The following is a 16,353-nucleotide window of genomic DNA, read 5'->3' as shown; positions in this document are numbered from 1 at the left end:
ACTATATCTATTTACATGTATTAGTATACACTCACACGCAATGCATGTGAGGGAAAGTTAAAATTTTCTACAAATATTTGTTTTCTAACAATAAAAACAACAATATATTATAATTAGATCATACAAATGGAAAAAAAAATAGAGCAAGAAAAAATAGAAATGGGATGGAAGAAAGATTGGATGGAGTATTATTAAGAGAAAGCGATTATTTGAGTGAGATGAAAACGAGGGTGGCAACCGTGATTCAACTAGTCAACTCGACCCACATCCCATCTACAATAAGTAGGTTCGGATAGGGGTTAAATAGGTTCAACTCATATTTAGATCAACCTATCTTAATTATTTATTACATAGATAGAGCTCGGTTTTTAGACTCCATTGAATATTTAGGTTAGGTTGGGTTATCCTATTTATATATATCCACATGTACCTACCTATTTTTCTCTCTTAAATCTGCTTTAAATAGTACTTATCGCCATTTTAGCCCTTAGGATTTCATTCATCTTCTTGATTGTTCTGAGAGTGCCATTCCCATTCCTAATGAATCAAACAATAAACACCCCTTTTCTCTCTCTCTATCCCCTTCTCATCTTCTCTTCTCCTGATCTTCTTTTCTTCCCTCATCGCTTCCTTTCTTCTTTTGTTCTGCCATCCTCTGCTTCTTTGTCTTATCTTATCATAGATAACAGAGAATCAGAGGAACTTGAAGGATCTTGGGAAGTGGCCTTTGTTCTCTACATGACGGGTGCATTGCTTGGTTGCTAAGATCCTTCTGAGGATCTATTACGGGCCTTCTAGAAGAAGCAAAAAAGGGAAAAGTCACTATTAAAGGAGAAAAAGATATTAGCCAGGAGAGATTAAGGTGTGATGCCATGCTCCACAACATCGTTGCCTCTTTTGTGATCCCCAACCATCTGGATGCTTTACGAGTTCTACAGTTATCCAGGTATTTATCTCTTCTTATTGCCTTTTTTGACTATGATGCACTAGATGTTTTGTTCTTTTTCTTGGTTTTGCTCTTTTCCAATTTTAGATCGTTAGGGGAGGGGGTGTTCCTATTGTGATTCTTGTGCTAGGATCTCATTTTAGTGAAACAATGGAAATTAAGAAGATCAGATACGCTAAGAAAATAAACAAATAATCTACAAACATTGGCACTTTTTAGTTTGAGTTTATATTTTCTTTTTCTCTAAGGATTAGAGCAATCTAAGTTTTTGAATAAGTTATAGAGTATTAGATCTATTGAAAAATAGTACTGTTTTGGAAGCACTGAATCTGGCTTTAAGGGTTAGGGTTTTGAATTTTTCTTAAATGAGCTATCTTCCTTTTATAATTTCTTTCAAATCTTTTCCTTTCACTCTTAGATGGATTTTCATAGTTTTTCTTCTCATAAATCTAAAACTTTTTGTTTTGGTAGTTCTAGGACTTCTTGTTTTGGTAGATCTTTCTTGATCGTTAAAATAATTTATTTCTCAATTTCAGTATGAGTTTACATCTTGAGAGAATATTTTCTTGATTTGAATCTAGATCTTGAGACCTATTCTTGATTTATCAATTAATCGATACACTCTGTTTTCTTTTTATTTCAGGTTTTACATATTAGATCCTAAGATTTGCTTGATTAATTTAATTGAGTTATTCTATTTGTCTCTCTCTCTTTGTGTGATTGAATGGATTTTTCATCATATGATTGGCATTCTTTAGATCAGATAATCTTCATGAATTAAAACACTGACATGTTTATTAAATAGGTTAAATATGTTGGGTTAGGCTACATGCTTATTAAACATAGTAGGTTTCAATTTCAAATCTTGACTTGCTTAATAAACAAGTCAGATTCAAGTTTGGGATTTTTTGACCTAACTTGTATCTGACCTAACCATAAACGATCCAACTTGACATGATGGTGACTTGTAGATGAAATAATGTAATTGATAGAAACATATTAGATAGTGTTTTATTCTAGTTTTATCATGAAAACACTTTACACATACAGTAAAATTTAGTGCACCCACTAGGTTTTTCATTTTTCTGCTTTGGAATAATAGCATGGACGTCATTAGTTATTATTCTGTATCACATATATGATAGCAGATCTAAAGTCTCTAATGCAAGGTTATGATCCATCATCCTAATATATATGAATTTCTTAAAAATGATATCTAATATACCACATATATAACCATATATAAGATAAAAAGAAAATTAGTGACAAGCTTTAACAAATTTCCAAACAAATTTCTCATTTGGCAGCCAATATTTTCACTTTCATTCTATAGCTCGGTGTTTATGATACTCTTGGATGAGAAAACTTTTATAGGACATTGAAAGCTGTGGATTAGTTAAAATAAATAAACAATCTTGCTATATTTAAACATAAAATTAAATTTAAGATGGTAAGGAAACTCAAAATATAGTGTAACAACAGAAGACTTATCTCCGAATTAAAAGGCTAGTGGAGAAGTGATGCTTGTGCTCCTTAGCCCTATGGTAGCACCCAATATCTTCTACATCAAAAGAAATAGTGCCCAAAATCTTTCTCGTGCATTAGCAATATGGGATCACCCCCGCACAGGTCTTCACATACTCTCTCTTTTTAAGCTTTGGTATCATTGCTAGGCTGACATTCCACACCTAATCAAATTTGATCACAAATATCATGATCATCCATGGTCAAATCTCAAATGGGCATGTATTGCAATGATCAACTACACTTACCTTGTATTTGGTTAGGCTCAAAAGAGGAAGGATGGATGGTGTTGGAAGGATAAATGACTCCCATTCACTATTTGGTTTAAAAAGTCTTTCAAAGGATAGATAGAAAGAAGGCATTGCCCATCTACTCTGCCTACTAATTTGCATCCTTCCAAATTGTATAGTTTAAAAAATTTTTGGAAGGATAGATGGAAAGAAGGCATTGCCCATTTACTTTAGCCCACGAATTTGCATCCTTTCAATTTGGAAGGATGTAGCAAAGGATAGATGGAGAATGTGAGGGATGGATTTTTACATTTATAAAATTATCCTTTATTAATTTTTTAACATAATTTTAATACTTATTTATTTTTTTATTTATATATTTTTATTTTACCTATACTATTGATCTTATACTATAAAATTTTGTTATCAATTATTTTAATTTTAGTTCATAATTTTCATAATTATAAATAAACAATTAGAATTATCTTTTGTTTTCTATTTATATTTACTATTTTTAGTTAACTAGTTATATAAAATTAATTAGTTATTTTTATAATTAATATATACAAACTACTTCATGTATCATTAATTTATAAAATAATTTATTAAATTAAATTAAAAACAAATATTTATATAATTTTTATAGAATTATGAAATATCAAGATTATAAGTTTATATATTTTTCTACTTTCTTAGTATAAATAAATATTATAAACTCATAATAATAATTTTTTATTAAAAAATATTTTAGTAAAAATATCATATAAATATCATACATTCTCTCTTTCATTCTTTTTATATCAAATAGAAGAGGAGATCATTCTATCCATCCTTCAATGTTTCACCAAATATAAAGGAGGATGGATGAAAGATCCATCCTTCCTCATCTATCCATTATTTCTCCAATCAATCATATCTATCAGATAGATGATAGCCAGAAGGTGTTATTTGGCTTTCTTAAACCTATATAAGTATCCATGATTTTTCTAGTGCATAATCAATATGGACTAATACGCACCCATTTAGAGCCTCATATATCAGTTTGGAAAATAATAAAAGTACAAATTTATCCATGTTTTGAGAGATTTTATATATTTAATTGAAGTTTACAATATAGGACCTATGAAGGTCTTTCTTCTCCATGTGAAAATGGCTGGAAGAGACCCAGTTAATTTAGGCAAGGCTAGGCTTGCTTTTTCTAATACTAGAAATCTTATTCTCAGTCCCATGGATCCAGAAGGATCCAAATCCAATATGCCCTAAGTTGGAAAATTAATTTCTGTTTTTCTTCACTGTATAGAGCTGAATTAGATGAATTAAGCCAATGGGATGTCCTTGTTGGGCTCCTTAGATCACAAAGATGTAAGGATAAGCCACTTTGGAAGCTCACAATAGATTAGTCATTTTGAGCTAAGTCATATTGCCAGCTCCTAAACAATGGAGGGGGTATTACTCCCATTACAAAGCTTTTTATAGAATATCAACCTTGGACAGTTTTAAAATTTTCATGTTGCTTGCAATTAAAACCCACAACCACATTACTAGGGTTCTATGCAAGAAAGGATAGATGGTATTGTCATTATGTTACCTATGTGGGGCAGTGAATAGAAATGAGCGGCGATCATCTTCATCACACTTATAGTATATGTGTGTGTTTTGTAGTGAAGGATTCCATTGGCATCAAGGAGCACCCACCTTTGTTGCTATACTTGTGGATGACATGGAGGGATAAAGGGTTGGAGGAAGTCTTCAAACAGGGATGAGACCAAAATGATCATTGTCATTTGTTCAAGATTTTGGTAAGGAAAGAATGCTTGATTATGCTTCCTTTTCTTTGCTTTTGGTCCCTCTTATTCTAGTTGTTTTGCTTCCTCTTCCTTCCTTCTTTATTTTTTCTTGTATATACCTTTTTGAATAAAATTTTGAGCTTGGAATATCCTTGGACACTCCCTCCATTTTTTTAAAAAAATGATAGATTTTGGTATTAAGATTCTTGGCCTAGGTTTCTTGAATGTTCATGCAAGGTGTATTAGATCATCTCAGTGCTATTCTCTTCACTACGTCTGGAAATCGGATGAAAGTATTTTTTTTTTCAATAATAACTTTCCTTTCCAAAAGCAATACCGCTATTGATAAGCTAGATTCTATAGTATTGTTCATAGAAAATAATCAAAGATGGGGATGATTTCAATTGATATTGGATAGCAATAAGCCAATTGCTTTCCCCAAGTTATCATCCTCCCTAGTTCATCTTTTTTGCTATAGAATCCATTTGAGTCCTTTAATTAGATTCACAGCATGTTATCATTAGAAAAGTCAGAAACTTCAAGTGTTGTAAAAAATAAGTATTGATAATGTTGGTATATGGGATGCCCATGATGCATACTCCTATGATGTAGCAGTTTCTGGGTGGTTATAGTAATTAGCCAACCCCATTTAGAAGAAGCAAAAACTATAAGGGAAGGAGTATGATACGTTTTGAAAAAAGAATAGAGAGAAAACTCTCCAAGGTTTTTAGGCTTCAAGAGTCTTTCTCTCTTACTCCACTATTTCTCATAGGCTCTTAGATTGTGAAAAGTTTTTATCTTCGCACTGATCAGACACTACAACAAATAAACCCTATAGTGATGAAATTTTAGTGACGCTTAGAAAAATATGTTACTATAAATACTTTCTAGTAACTGTTTTAATAAATATTACAAAAGATACCTAATATTGCAATGGTTTATTAGAACTATTACTAAAAGTTATTTTATAGCGACGGTATCTCATAAACATTACAAAAAATTACATTCTATGGTAACTGTTTTAAAAAGTATCACAAAATATATATCATATTGTAAAGCAGCCAGAGATTTAGTTGGACTAGAAACCTATAAGATTAGATTTGACTTAGAATTTAATTTTATTCTTCATTGGTATCAGAGTTATTTAGGCTATTTTCTTACATGATTTAGTATATTAATAACCGATTAGTGAATAATTTTTATGATTAATTGGTTATTTGCATATAATTTTATATTATATATTAAAAAATTTATATTTTAGTATACACTATGAATTATAAAATAAAATTTTTATGCAAATAGTTTATGTCTGCAAAATTTTGCAGTAATCTGATAAGCCATTTGAGAGAAATTAAAGTTTCAAACTTCTAAAACCATAACTTTAAATGGGGCATAATTAAAAGTCTGCTCAGTTTCAGATTTTAAGATTTATATGGTTAGATAGAGCATGTCAAGAACTTTAAATCAACATATAATTTAAAATTTTTGGATATTGATAAAGGGAGATATTAAAGATTGAAAATTAAGAATTAAAATGAATAAAATCTGAAAAATAGTTGAAGAAAAGCCATTTAGGCTGTTTTCTTATATAATTTAGTATGTTAATAACTGATTATTGAATAATATTTATGATAACTGATTATTTGCATATAATTCTATATCATAGATTAAAATTTTTTTATCTTACTGCGCACTATGAATTATAAAATAAAATTTTGTATGCAAATAGCTTATGATGTGTAGTTTATGCCTACAAAAGTTTGTAGTGATCCAATATGCCCTTTGAGAGAAATTAAAGTTTCAAACTTCCAAAACTATAACTTTAAATGGGGCATAGTTAAAAATCTATTCAGTTTCAGATTTCAAGTTTTATATGGTTAGATAGAGTACGTCAAGAGCTTTAAATCAATATATAATTTGAAATTTTTGGATATTCATAGAGGGAGATATTAAAGATTGAAAATCAGGGACTAAAATGAATAGAATCTGAAAAATGGTTGAAGGAGAGCCGTTTAGGCTGTTTTTTTGTATAATTTAGTATGTTAATAACTAATTAGTGAATAATTTTTGTGATTAATTAGTTATTTGCACACAATTTTGTATCATAGATTAAAAAATTTTTATCTTACTATACACTATGAATTATAAAATAAATTTTGTATGTAAATAGCTTATGATGTGTAGTTTATGGCTGCAAAATTTCGTAGTAATCTAATAAGCCGTTTGAAAAAAATTAAAGTTTCAAACTTCTAAAACCATAACTTTAAATGGGGCATAATTAAAAGTTTGTTCAGTTTTAGATTTCAAGCTTTACATGGTTAGATACAACACATCAAGCGCTTTAAATCAATATATAATTTGAAATTTTTGAACATTGATGGAGGGAGATATTAAAGATTGAAAATTAGGGACTAAAATGAATCAAATCTAAAAAAATGGTTGAGGAAGACAGTGTTGTAATGGTGGGCATCGAAAAAATTTGAACCCATGCCCTACTAAACTGGTACCAAAACCTTAATCTGACTCTAAAGACCAATTCAATCATCTCATTTTAGTCTTTTAAAAGGAATTACAATAAAAACTAAAGTAAATGAAAAGATACTTTAAATATAATAGATGAATAATAATAAAGACTTTGTGTCTAGACTTGTATCTTGATATTTGGGTGCTTTTATCATTTTTTTAGTATTTTATTTTTTTATTTATTATAGGAGAAATGGTAATTTTGAAAAGAAGCCCCATAGTCATAAGAATACTAGACCAGCAGACACGAGTTAGAAAAATAGTGAGATAATTAAATGAATATAGGATGAAACCTAACATTGATATGATTAAGCATATCAAGATGGTCAACAAAAAGATATAAAATATTATATTTGTAGGATTTGTTTTGAATGAAAATAAAAATTTTTTAGCATTACGAGCTACTCTATTAGATCAGTTTTGGGGGTCACCTAGACCATATAAAATATATTCTTGGTTAGTATAAACTTTTGTAGAAGAGTACATAATAGAAATATCATCAAATCAGCAGTCCTCTCATTAAGATCCATTTTTTGCCATCATGGGTATATTGACTTGGGCACTTTATGTCCACCAAAGATGATACATAAGTGGGTCTTTAAAGAACTCGATGAGTCTATCTTTAGAAGAATTTGCACTACAAGAAATACCATTTTTTACGATGAATTTATTTACGATGAAAATATATTTCATCGCAAATAAGAATATTTACGATGAAAATAAAAATTCATCACTAATAATTATTTATTTATGATGAAACTAATTTTTGGTTGCAAATATCTTCATATTTGCAACAAAAATAAAATTTCATCATAAATACATATTATTTATAATGAAATTAATCATCATAAATAATAAAATATTTATTTTAATTTTAAATTTTTAAATATTAGTGATGAAAATAGTTTCATCGTAAATAATAGAAGTATTTACAATGAAAATTAAATTTTTATCGTAAATACATATTATTTACAATAAAAATTTTTCATCATTAATATTTGAAAAAAATGAAAAATTTTAAAAATTCAACAATTAAAGATTATTTATGATGAAAATATTATATCATAAATAATAAAGTATTGATGATAAAAACTAAATTTTTATCATAAATTAATATTATTTATAATAAAAAATTTTCATCGCTAATATGTAAAAAAAATAAAAAATTTTAAAAATTTAAAAATTATAGATTATTTACGACGAACATATTACATCACAAATACAAGTGTATTCTCGATGAAAATTTATTTTCTATCATAAATACTTAAGTATTTAAGATAAAAAATTTTCATCATTAATATTTGATAGAAAATAAAAAATTTAAAAAATTTAAAAATTATAGATTATTGATGATGAAAATAAAATTTTCATCATAAATATATTTTATTTACACTAAAAATTTTTCATCGCTAATATGTGTAAAAAAATAAAAAATTTTAAAAATTTTAAAATTATAGATTATTTATGATGAAAATATTATATCATAAATATTTATATATTTATGATAAAAATTAATTTTCTATCACAAATACTTCAGTATTTACGACGTAATATTTTTGTCGCTAATACATAAAAAAATTAAAAATTTTAAAATTATAAATTATTTATGATAAAAATTTACCATCATCCATAATCAAATATTGATGACAAAAATTTAATTTCTATCGTAAATACTCTATTATTTATGATGAAAAATTTTTCTCGTTAATAAATGAGAAAAAATAAAAAAATTTAAAAATTATAAATTATTTGTGATGAAAACTCTATTTCCATCGTAAATAACATGTATTTATGATGAAAAATATATTTTCATCATAAATAATCACTATTTATGATGAAAAATTTCATCACTAATATTTTAAAAAAATAAAAAAATTTAAAAATTTATAAATTACAGATTATTAGCGATGAAAATTTTTCTCTATAGTAAATTTTTTTATATTTATAAAAATAAATATTAGATAGTTTTTAACAAATGATATGTGTACAAGAAAAATATGTAGAATATTAAGATATCCTTGATCCTCAATCTTTATAAGGCTCTATCTGTGGCATCTTGAACCAATCCAAAATCAATTCTTTGAGGATGGATCAAGAGAAAGATGGTTGGAAATTGAAGCTGAGGATGTCGTCATTCTTTTGGCTGTCCATTTGAATCTCGCCCCGATGACGTTCGATCTTTCGAACCTTTTGCTCTAGGTCCTCCTTCCGACGAGATTTTGTGAGGCACGGAGAGTAGCCCAAGGTCGAATCTCCATTGGAGGAGATCGGAGAATGTTGGCATTATTCTTCATGCTTGGACTTTGATGGGATGATGATTGTCGATCGATCAGGGCAGAATAACATGCACTTCGAGGAGGATTCTCTGGAAGCAGTTTTGCTGGCTACACGGAGAGGGCACATTTTGAGGAGCATGTTGCGGGGGTTGTCATTGCTCTGTAGTTTGCTGTAAATACTAGACGGTGTTAGTCAATGTTTGGACCTGTCGAATCAGGTCGTTGAATCATTATGGGTCCTCTATCATAGGTGGTGGTATAGGCCCTTGAGAAGTGGATGCTTGCACTGCATCACCCATGCTTCATCGAGATGACTGTTGATGAGAAGCGGCAGAATTGTTGGAAGTTTTTGTTCTTACCATAGTTCATCCATTTCATTGCTAAAATATTCTGAAAAGTTGATATATTTACTACATCAACTATATATATATATAGACACACACATATATACATATATTATTCCATTATTGTGGCTAAGAGATGAATAAAAAATAAATGGAAGAAAATAATACAGGGAATAAGACTTGGTCAGAAGAATTTTTTTTTAAATAAAAAAAATATTTTTATTAATTATTAGCGATAGAAAAAATTTTCATCACTAATTACGTAATTAGTGGTGAAATAGAAAATTTTCGTCGTCAATAATATTTTCCTGGGGCTGAATTTTTTCAGTGAGAATTTTTTTTTTGATAAAAATTATTAGCGATGAAAATTAATTTTCATCGTAAATATTTTTTGTTCGAATTATTTACGATAAAAATTGATTATTAGCGATAAAAATTTACATCGCTAATACTCCGCATCCCATCAAATCCCATCGAAAACCCATTTTTCTTCCTCGTTCCCCTCGACAGTCCGGCTTCCTCCCCCTCCCACGAGCTTCCTCCCCCCCGGCGTCCCGCGTGCCTCTGGTTTCCTCCGCCATCTCGGTTTCCTCAGCCACCACCGCCGCCATCGAGGTGAGTCGACTTCATCTCTGTTTTTTTTTTTTGGGTGGGTTTCAGTCGGGGATGGGGACGGGCAACGTGCCAGGGACGGCATGCTTGGGCCGGGATGGCGGGCCGCGATAGCGATGGTGGGCCACGGCCACATGGGGCCTGTGGGTCGCGATGGTGATGGTGGGCCAGGGACGGCGACGTGGGGCTAGCAACGGGCTGGGGCCGGGGCCGACTTGCCGGAGCTAGAGCCAGTGATGTCGACTCTTCTCTTTTTTCTTAGGGGGGTGGGTTCAGGCCGGGGCCGGGGTCGGGGCCGGGGAACGGCACGGGGCCGGCATGCCGGGGATGGTGCACTTGGGTTGGGACGGCAGGCCGCGGCCACGTGGGACTACATGCCGGGGAGTGCCGGGGCTGGCGACGGCGGGCCGGGGAGGGGCCGGGGTTGGGGTCGGGGCTGCTGAGCCAGAGCCGATGACGGTGGGTCGGGATGGGGTCGGGTCGTTGCTGTGCTGGGGCCTATAGGCCGGGCTAGCGACAGTGGGCCAGAGAGGGGCCGGCGAGCCAGAGCCGGAGTCGGCAACGACGAGCCGGGGCACGGCTGTGCCAGGGATGGTGGGCCGAGCATGCATGGCCTGCGGGTTGGGCACGCGTGGGTTCGGATGGGTTGGGCCTGGGTTGGGGTGGGTCGGGCCTGGATGGGGCCAGTCGGGCTGAGTTCGGTCGGGTTGGAGTGGGTCGGGTGGAGCCAGGTTGGGTCGGGTTGGGGCTGGGGATGGCGGAGCCGGGACGGGCCGGGTCGGGTCGGGTCGGGCTGGGGCTGGTCGGGTGGAGCGAAGTCGGGTCCGGTTGGGCTGGGGTGGGTCGAGCCGGGATGGGGCGGGTCGGGGATGGTAGGGTCCGGGCCGGGTCGGTTTCGGTTCAGGCTGGGATGGGGCGGGTCGGGCCGGGTCGAGTGGAGCCGGGTCGGGTCGTACTGGGGTCGGGGACAGTGAAGTCGGGGCGGGGTGGGTCAGGTCAGGGTCGGGTCGAGCTGGGGCTGGTCGGGTGGAGCCGGGTCGGGTCCGGTCGGGTTGGGGTGGGTCGGGCTGGGATGGGGCGGGTCGGGGATGGTAGGGTCTGAGTCGGGTCGGTTCCTGTTCGGGTTGGGATGGGGTGGGTCGAGCCCTGTCGAGTCGAGCTGGGGCGGGTCGGGTGGAGTCGGGGTGGGTCGGGCCGGGTCGGGTCTGGTCCGATCCGCATTAGGCCGGCTAGGGCAGGTGGGGTTGGGATGGGGCGGGTCAGGTCAGGTCTTCATGAGGATGAAATATGTTGCTGAAATTATTATAATTGTTGCATATTATTTTTTAGTGTTATTACTGAAATTATTTAATTATTTGACTAATTATTTTTTTACTAACACAATGCACGTTGCTGTTACTTGTTATAATTAAATTATTTTATGTGCTATTTTATTTGCTGTTGAAATTATAAATAAAAAATATTTTTATTTTAAAAAAAATTTATTAAAATTTTTAATGAAAAAAATTTAATATGAAATTATTCTTTTTTGATAAATTAGAAATCCATCTTCGAATGCATGTTCAAAGATGGTACTTAAATTATATTGAGCCGTAGATTTTCATTCAAGTTTCGATCTTCATCGAGATCGAAACTTGGATATCCCGTATTCAGGCTTTTTGAAAAAGTAATAATATTATTATTGTTAATAGTTGATATTTCATTTCATTATGTGATATTTAGTAGTTATCTGTCCATTGTTCTCCGGATATATGATGGATAGGGTGCGTGGCACCATATCCATATCGTATAGTTGGAGAACTATGGAGAGATACTGCCGAAATTTTTACGAAAATGAGATGAAATATTCACTAATTGTAATAATGAGATTATTACTTTTTTGAAAGGGATAAGGCCACACCTGTTAGTAATGATTTGAAAAGGATAGGATTATGCATTTTGTATCAAGTGATTTGAATCTGGATCCGGATCGGGATTTTAGCTGGAATTCGAAATGCGATTCAGTTCGAAATTTAGATCGGGATCCAGAATATCACTAAACTTTATTTTGGTTGTTAATGATTTTGTGTTTGTTGTTAGAAAATATCAATAAAAGTTGGATGAATGCTAGAGATATTTTTTTACCTAAATATCGAAAAGGAGTTCGAGATTTTATTGATTTTGCACGGCATAAGGTTAACAGTGCTAATCGGATAAAGTGTCCATGCGAGAGATGTGTCAATTTGATATATCGTCACATAACATTTGTTGAGGAGTATCTGTTACACTATAGTATGGATAATAAGTATACTTGTTGGATATGGTATGGGAGGGTGATCTGAATGAAGTGGTGCACGACGATGATGATACTGAAGATGATACTACTGATGGTGCTGGACCTGTTGAACATAGTGGTATTGAAGAATTGTTAGATGATTTACATCAAGGTGCTTGTTCAAATGTACGCATGAATACTATTGCATCTGAAAGTAATTTTGATCATGAGCATAATATCCGACTTGAGGTAGAAGGGACTTCTGAACAGTTTGCAAAGCTTGTAAGGGATTCACGAGAGCCACTCTATCCAAATTGTACAAAGTTTTTCAAGTTAGAGTTTTTGATAAAATTATTTCATATTAAAATCGTGAACCATTGGAGTCAGAAGTCATTTGACCAAATTTTAACATTGATTAAAGCAGCTCTGCCCGATGGAGAGAGACTTCTGAATTCATATTTTGAAGCAAAAATATACATGTGAAAAATAAAACTTGGCTATACTCCTATACATACTTGCAAAAATGACTGCATATTATTTTATAAGGATAACGAACAAGCAACTGAATATCCGAAATGCGGTGAGCCTAAATACAAAATCGATAATAGGAAAGCAAAGAAGATACCTCAAAAGATTTTGAGATATTTTTCATTGATTCCAAGACTTCAAAGGCTGTATATGTCTACAAAAATAGCTGAAAAAATGAGATGGCATTATGAGCAGTGGATTCCAGAGGAGAACATACTTAGCCATCCGACCGACTGTTTAGTGTGGAAAGACTTCGATGTAAAGTATCCACACTTTGCAAGTGACTTGCGCAATATCCGGCTTGGTCTAGTGACAGATGGATTTAATCCCTTTGGCAATTTGAGTACCTCTTATAGCATGTGGCCTGTGATGTTAGTTGTATATAATGTGTCACCTTGAAAGTGCATGAAAGAACCATTTTATTTTATGTCACTGTTGATTCTGGATCCGAAAGCATCAGGTAATGAAATTGATGTATATCTATGATCTTTAATTGATGATCTGAAGGAGTTATGAAAAAATGGGGTACAGACATATGATTCAATGAGTCAAAATAATTTTAAGTTGCATGCTTTGATTCCATGGATCATAAATGATTTTCCAACATATGAAAATTTATCTGGATGGAGCACCAAAAGATATCTTGCATGTTTAATATGTAATAGGAATGCATCCTCTTTACATTTAAAGTACGGATGGAAAATATGTTTCATGGGTCATGGGCGGTTTCTTTCTGCTAATCATTCTTAAAGGATTCATTATAATCAATATTTTGATGGTAAGTCCGATCGACGTCTGCCACCTAAGGAGTTAAGTGGAGCAGAAATTTTAGAACAACTTGAAATCATGGGAAACGTCCAATTTGAAAAAATATTGGATATTTACAAGCGAAAGTGTACTAAAATTGAGCTGAATTGGATGAAGTGAAACGTCTTTTTCGAACTACCATATTGGAAGCAGCTACTACTTCGTCATAATCTGGATGTAATGCACATTGAAAAAAATATTTATGATAATATCATTGATACTGTATTGAATATTTCAGAAAAAATAAAAGATGATACAAAAGCTCATCTTGATTTACAAAAAATGAGAATCCGATTAGAGTTGTATTTAGTTCATCGAGGTGAGAGATTTTTTATGCCACCCGCATGTTATTCACTATTTGGAGAGAAAAAGAAGAATTTTTTTAGATAGTTCAAAATAGTAAAGTTTTCTGATGCATATGCTTCAAACGTATCGTGATGTGTTGGGAACAACGATGGTAATATCTACGGTATAAAAAGTCATGACTCCCATGTGATGATGCAACGTTTGCTTCCTGTGGTCATGCATGGTTATTTGGGTGGTGATGGTCAAACTACAATGATTGAGCTTGGAGTGTTCTTCCGAGATCTGTGTTGTCAAAAATTAAAAATTAACTTACTTGAGAGATCAAAGAAGGATATTGTACTCATTCTTTATAAGTTAGAAAAAAAATTTTCATCATCATTTTTTGATGTTATGGTGCATCTAGCTGTTCATCTTCCAAAGGAAGCTCTTTTGGCCAGACCGATATATTATCGATGGATGTATCTTATTGAAAGGTAAAAAATTATATGTACTTTATCATATCAATTATAAGATATAAATGTATTTCTAAAATTTAAATTTATTTTTATTTGCAGATTCTTATGCATCTTAAAAAAATATGTGTGTAATAAAGCAAGACTTGAAGGATCTATGGCGGAAGTATATGTAGCTACTGAGTATGTCATATTCTGCTCGATGTATCTTGACAATATCGAAACAAGATTCAATCGTACAGATCATAATGTAGACCATGATGGCGTGACAATGAACTGATGTTGTCTATATTTAAATAAACGGTTCGACCTACTGATGCAAGAAGATATAAATTTATGGACGTGAACGAGCTATCCAAAGCACACTTTTACGTTCTAAATAATTATAAAAAAATTAAAGATTTTATTGAGTAAGTATCATCTTACCATACTATTTACTTTCTAAAATTTTTTTCATATCAATATAAAATTAAAAATAAAATTTCTTACAGTGAGCACAAGAGTATACTATGTAAAGAGAATAATACGGATGCCGATGATCGACATAGGAGGAAATTTATAAAATAGTTTTGTGATCTTGTAAGTTGCATTAGTGATACGTTATTTATTTACTGATAAATAATATTATTTATACTAATATAATTTTTTATCTTATGATGTAGATAAAACATAAGTATTTTAATAAAGAAGTAGGTGCGATCGATGAGTTGCACAATTTAGCATGTGATCCTGATCGAATGGTTAATCACTATACATCCTATATCATTGGAGGAATGAGATTTTATACAAGAGAGCTTGAAATACAACGACGGACCCAGAATAGTAGAATTGCTACAACAAGATATGAAGGAGAAGAAGAGATTGATTATTATGGTGTACTGGTAGATATCATAGAACTGAAGTATGGGTCCAGTAATTTTATATTTTAGTTTCAGTATGAATGGTGGGATAATAGAAATAAAAAGATCAATATTCATATCGATTCATAATTTATCAGTGTAAATTTTACACAAACATGGTACCAAAATGAGCCGTATATATTAGCAACTCTAGCGAAACAAGTAATATATTTGAAAGATCTAAAGTATTGAGATAATTGATATATTGTATAAAAAATAACATCTAGAGACGTATATAATATACCAACTTGATTAGAAATGGATAAAAATTTGGATTTACATGAAGAGGAAGCTTTTCAGCAAGAGGAATAAACATTAGCCGAGCTTTTGGTTGATGAAGAACTTGTAACGGCACCTTTGAATAGGGCTGATCTTCCATCCAACGAAGTTGAAACTAATTTTGTATTTAATCTTGATGAGTCGGAGGGCGACGATCAGTTCATAAATAATGATGAGATAGAAGATGACACATATATCGATTACTGTGATTTGGATGAGGATCTACACATTGAGAAAGAAACGAATATTGATGAGTAGATCTATATTCTTCATTCAATTTTATCTTTCAATAATGGTATGCGATATAATTATATTCATTAGAATATTATTTGATTTTTACTATTATTATTCAATATTATATTTATTTATATCTCAATTTTTGCAGATATGGCACTAGGAGACAGATGTTGATGTTCGCATTCACAGCTCTTTGCAGATGCCTCAGAGGTTGAGGCACCTCTACCGATCTCTGTTGTCACACCGACTTCACTGTCAGAGGGTCCTGCACCGATAGGTCCCAGTGAGGTGGGTCCCAGTGAGAAGGGTCCCAATGGTATTAACTATTATACTTTATATATAATAAAAT

The 16,353-nt window shown here is 33.0% G+C and overlaps 1 long non-coding RNA gene across 1 annotated transcript in view; it reads left to right on the top strand.

Moving 5' to 3' along the window:
- The first annotated feature begins 474 nt into the window (after positions 1-474).
- The window catches only part of LOC140853381 (uncharacterized), a 30,687-nt gene continuing 14,808 nt past the window's right edge, over positions 475-16,353 (top strand). Inside the window, exons 1-3 of the long non-coding RNA XR_012136373.1 lie at positions 475-946; positions 4,363-4,499; positions 16,153-16,320. This is a non-coding gene — a long non-coding RNA (uncharacterized lncRNA). The remainder of the gene's footprint in view (positions 947-4,362; positions 4,500-16,152; positions 16,321-16,353) is intronic.

This window comes from Elaeis guineensis, chromosome 13, assembly GCF_000442705.2.
Source record: "Elaeis guineensis isolate ETL-2024a chromosome 13, EG11, whole genome shotgun sequence".
Lineage (NCBI taxonomy): Eukaryota > Viridiplantae > Streptophyta > Magnoliopsida > Arecales > Arecaceae > Elaeis > Elaeis guineensis.
This window is presented reverse-complemented; position numbering and strand designations above follow the sequence as displayed.